The following is a 5502-nucleotide window of genomic DNA, read 5'->3' on the forward strand; positions in this document are numbered from 1 at the left end:
CTACCTATATAAGGTGATAGCATGCCCAAGTGAAAGAAGGCTTTTAGATGAATTGAAATCTGTGTTATTTTCTTTCTACCTTAGCGTTAGAGTGATTTAGATAGAAGTTAGAGAGAGTAGTGGGAACGTGGTTGCTCCCATCCTCACATTGAGATCACTCCGTGAGCCGCCGCCACACGTCCTCACATCGAGATCACTTCGTGAGTCTTCACCAAGCGTCCTCGTCCAGATCATTCTGGGACGTTTCTTGAAGAATCAAGATTTACAATCCTTAGGTACTGCTGTTACCACTATTTCCTCATCGAGACCACTCTGAGGACTTGTTGATGTTCATCGCTGCCCTCTGCTATACCATCACTAGAAGCCAGCAATTCGTACCAACAAGATCACCCAAGAATCAAGAAACCGCCATCCTTCTTGGAGTTCTTGAGCGGTTATTGTCCAAGAAGCCCTGTTTCTTGTCGATGCCTACACCGTCGCCACCGTCGCACTGCCAACGCCGATGCCCACACTTACGCCCTTGCACTCCGGCAACCAGTACGCCTGCACTCGCGCCACTCCCCCAACGCACCCGCGGCCCCGCACACCCGCACCCCTCGCGGCCTGCACCCCGGCGTGCCCCAGCTCCGTGCCCCGCGTCCCATGCGCCCGCGCGCGCAAGCCCTGTGCCATCGCGCTTGTGCACGAGCACCCGCGGCCCCACGTGTCTAAACCGGCATGCGCGCCGCACGTCTGCGCCAGCGCCTTGGCCCTGTGCCAGCGCGCCAGCTCCCCGAGCACCCGCAGACCCACCGTCCAAGTCCCACGCACGCGGGGCCCTGCACCCTGCACCTGCGCGCGCTAGTGCGCCCAAGCCCCGTGCCTCTGCATCCGCGCGCCCCGCACCCAAGCACCTGCACCTGCGCACCCGTGGTCATCTACTACGCCTCTGGCTCCCCTCCATCGGTGTCTAGCCATCTCGGTGTGATGTGAAACAACGACGGCCGGGATCGATCGGCGCGTTTCACGTCACAGGGTTATGATGCGAATGTATGGGATGTAAGCCGAATGATGAGAAAATACGAATGAGCAGATAAGGACTTGACGGATAGCGACGTCGGCCGTACCGATCAATGAGAGACGAGTGAACCTAAGATCAAACTCCCAATGACCCGCTGGACCTACTAGACGTCTACTAAGTGAGGGGCATCTAACAGCCCTGGAGCGTTCGGCGTCCAAGTCGGATGACAGTCCGTCTACCACAAGAATCCCTATGCTCGACAAGGTGGCTAGTCCTATCCGATGATGTTCGAGAATATCACGGTAGCGGACGCGATAGGGGAAGATGAGACTGTCGAAGATAATAATACTGGAGTTTATAGAGGGGAGACGAGACTGACCTTTGTATCGCTTAGTCCAAGGCGTCCAAGTCGTCGAGCGGATGCTTAGTGTCGGGTCGTGCGGACGAGTGTCGTTGGCGAGACAAAACCGGTGCGGATGGTGCGGTCGTAACTACCAGCAGAGAGCTGAGTCCACGGGTGGCGTGCAACAAAAGTCGGAGGAGAGGGCGCACAAGGCGCGCTGGCTGGCGACGGCGTAGTCGTGGGCGGGCAAGACAGCGAACCAAGTATCGTGGGAATAGTCGTGGGGTGGGGCAGAAAACCAAGTAATCGGTTATGGCGTAGAGGGTGGGAATCAAGAAATCAAGAAAGATGAGGCGAAGGGGAGAAACGAAGGGGAATCAAGGAGATAAGGTGAGATCAAGAAATCAAGAAATCATGAAATCAAGAATTCAAGAAATCAAGAAATCAAGAAATCAAGGGGAAAGAAAGTGGGCGATCAAGAAAGACAAGAGGATGCGGTTGGGGATCAAGAAACGATGGGGAAAGGAGGGTGGGCGATCAAGAAAGGCAAGACGAGGCGGTTGGGAATCAAGAAACGATGGGGGAAAGGAGGATAGGCGATCAAGAAAGGCAAGACGAGGCGGTTGGGAATCAAGAAACGATGGGGAAAGGGGGGGGCGATCAAGAAAGGCAAGACGAGGCGGTTGGGAATCAAGAAACGATGGGGAAAGGAGGGTGGGCGATCAAGAAAGGCAAGACGAGGCGGTTGGGAATCAAGAAACGATGGGGAAAGGGGGGGGCGATCAAGAAAGGCAAGACGAGGCGGTTGGGAATCAAGAAACGATGGGGAAAGGAGGGTGGGCGATCAAGAAAGGCAAGACGAGGCGGTTGGGAATCAAGAAACGATGGGGAAAGGGGGGTGGGCGATCAAGAAATGGTGGAAGGGTGGAAAAAGGTACCAAGAAATGGCTTTCTTGAACTGTAACAACCAAGAACCCTCCAAGAAAGAGGAGTTCTTGACGGATCTGGGGTGTGCTCCCTCGGCGGAGCAGATTTCCCAGGTTGATAACGTGTCGGCGACGCTTCTTGAATCTCCCAAGACCCCCGGAGTAATCTCGACGAAGGCCTCTTTCGATTCTTGATGGCGGCGACTTCTTGAAACTCTTTCCTCGCACCGGAGTGATCTCGACGGCGCGCTTTAACACGTCTCCCTCGGAGTGATCTCGACGGGAGAGACATGGGCTCTACCCACGGAGTGATCTCGACGTGGGGTGGGGCTAGCCAAACCCCCTACACTACTCTCTACGATAGGGGGGGAGACGAATTGTGAATAAACTTTTCAACAATGACTCCAAGGTGTTCCTTGGGCATGCCATCCCCTTATATAGTGAGGATGGGTGCCAAGTGAACGTGGGAGAGGACGAACCGTCACGAGACGTGGTTCGGCCTCCCTTACAAATTCAAAATACAAACATAAATAGTAAAAATGACGAGGACGGGCCCAACAACATTGGCCCAGTCCACGAATCCAAAAATACAAACACACATGAAAATGAGCATAAGTAAAAAGATAAAAGTTCTTACGCGGGGTACTTAAACCCCGGGTGGCGAGCGTCGGCGCGAGCTGCTTGGCGTGGCTGACGACATCCCGTCGCGTCATCCTCGAGATGGTTCTTCGTCATCGTGGCGTCGTCCTCGAGATGGTCCTCCATCACGGTGCCTCGCCATCGTCTTTGATTTCATCATACTAGGATATCTTGCTGTGGACTCTATCAATCAGGTATCTTCTCATCTTTCCCCATTATATTTCAGTATTATTACTCAGTGCAGTGCAGTCTTTCCCTATCGATTCTGCTGCCTGGGACGAAGACCCTACTCGATATAGGATAGCCACTTGTCGAGAGAGTTAGGATGTCATTGTGGTAAAATGACTAATCGTTGATCCTTAGGCTTGGAACAACTCAGGGCCGTCAAACGCCCTTACACCATAGTCGTCTTAATTGGTCTTAAGGGTCATTGGGAGTCTAACCTGATCAATATCTCTCTTAGGGGAAACAATCGAACGTTCACCCTAATTGTAGACATCTCTCATTGCTTAGTTCGGGTTTTCTTATCGACATTCATTTCATTCAACAGTCGAAATCAATCCATACTTGTTAGTGTGTTGTAATACAAACCGTCTATCCCGGCGGAATCGTATTACATCAGGGAGCAAAAGAAGAAAGGCGCGGGGAGCGGGAGCGAAATACTACAATACAAGTCATGAGTGATAGCGAAGCCAAGCCGGATAGGCTTCAGCCTATTTTTTTGCCCCTCTTATAGCAAACAACTAGCACAAGCCTACTCAACTCGTTTACTTTGTAATACACAACTAACTAATAGAAAAAGACTACTACTTCTTAAACATGAGATTTTTTGAGTGCTCCGCAGGTGCGAGCTTCCCTCTATGCTAGGAACTCCGCAAGGGTCTTACCACCTTCTTGATTGGCTATTTTTGAATCTTTGGAGTACTTTGGGATTATATTCCGCACCGAGGATTTGTGCTTGTGGGCTGGGGTGAATATACCAGACCAGCGGATCTGGTAGTCGACAATCATTCAGACTTGGTAAAGGTTGTCGCGGTACCTATAGTAGGACAGAGGACTTATCGTGATGCCCGTAGACCGATTTACGATGTCTCCATCGCTGACGTTCGTCAAGCAGACCATGTGGATTGGCCAGGGTCTTTGGCTAATGAGACCTCGATCCCGAAGCATTTGGAGTATCTTTCTGGATGGAACTGCTGAAAGATCTCGTCCAGTTTCTTTCACAACCTCCTTCCCCCGCCGCCTTCCGACCCTCGGGAGTATACAATGAAAACTTCCGGACACTCATGTCTGATCATGAGATTGCCTGTTGAACGTCCGATGGCACGTTGCTCCAACCTGAGCTATGCAACAACGAGATCCCCCTTGATTATTGCCGGATGTGCTTGATGATGCCCCAACATATGCTAACTTGGGGACTTCTGACTCCAGCTGTTCCAAGAGTCTCCGCTAGTTAAACCGCATCCAGTAGACTCCCTGTTTTGCTCATCCCCTTCGTCAGCTGTTTGATCAGGATATTATAGCATAGGTCCCTAAACTTGGAATGGATGGCGGAGCACAGGTGGCAAGCTGTTATATGGATACGGTGCTTTACCCGTAGACGCTTCTCCAGCTCTCGCAAGAATTGTATGGGAGTCATCCTCTGAGGGACTTCCCGAATTACCGTACTGGGGTATTCTACCATACTCCGTGCAGCTATGGTTATTGATCCTAAGGCGCAAGGTTCCGATTTAAGACGCGTAGTGAGAAAGGTAAAACAAGAGTTTTCTGGTCCCCCCTTCGCCTTGGGGTGCTTGCGGGGGGGTGTGCCACGACGATACAAGGTTTTTAAAGGTCGCTTTTCTTTTGAATCTTTGACTGTATTTACTTCCTAGAATAATGCCTCTGTTGTCTTGGGGAGCGTTGAAGCCTGCTTCTTCTCCAGAGTTTTCTTGGTCATCAATACGACGACCTGTCCTTAAGAAAATCGATCTTATTCTCTGAACAAGAGGGATTTTGTGCTTTTGTCGGATCCTCCCTATCTCCTGACCGAGCTTGTGTAGGTAGATGTTGCCTCATAGGGCCGATAGTAGTACATTGTTTGAAACGGAGTAAGGGCCCTTCTCACCTCTTCGTGCGGCATAAAAAAATGTTTGAGTGGGGTAAAAGAACTTAGGATTGTCAATCTCTTCCTTAAATATTGGAATGAATTGATGTTGGTTGTTATCTAAAGACAACCTGATGTCGAATTCCAAAAGCCAGCAAAAGATTCCCCACTCTTCTTTGATCTGTCTTAGGGCCGAGTGGCAGCCTCAACCCGAGCGGAAGTGGGATGTGCCTGAAAACACGAGATCGTAAATGGATTCGGGTACCATTCTTATCGCCTCTTTCATGATCTTTTCTATAGGTAGAACTACTGTGAGCGGTCTAAACTTCAACCCGTATTTCTTTCTTCATATTGTATAGGGGAGCAAAGCCCGTTTTTTGCTCCGCAACATCTTGATTATGTCACAAAAAACACACATACATTTCTTCACTTTGACTTTATGTAAACGTAAAGTTTATTTCATAACATTATCTTTAAGATAATTTACTTTCCCTCAGAACCTGAACAA

At 50.3% G+C, this 5502-nt stretch overlaps 2 pseudogenes; both read right to left on the reverse strand.

Annotated features, from left to right (window-relative positions):
- Positions 1-3766: 3766 nt before the first annotated feature.
- On the reverse strand, positions 3767-4619 carry LOC144712080 (uncharacterized; annotated as a pseudogene).
- LOC144712081 (uncharacterized) lies at positions 4619-5291 on the reverse strand (annotated as a pseudogene).
- Between the last annotated feature and the right edge of the window lie 211 nt (positions 5292-5502).

The sequence above is a fragment of the Wolffia australiana genome, chromosome 14 (genome assembly GCF_029677425.1).
Source record: "Wolffia australiana isolate 7733 chromosome 14, ASM2967742v1".
NCBI lineage: Eukaryota > Viridiplantae > Streptophyta > Magnoliopsida > Alismatales > Araceae > Wolffia > Wolffia australiana.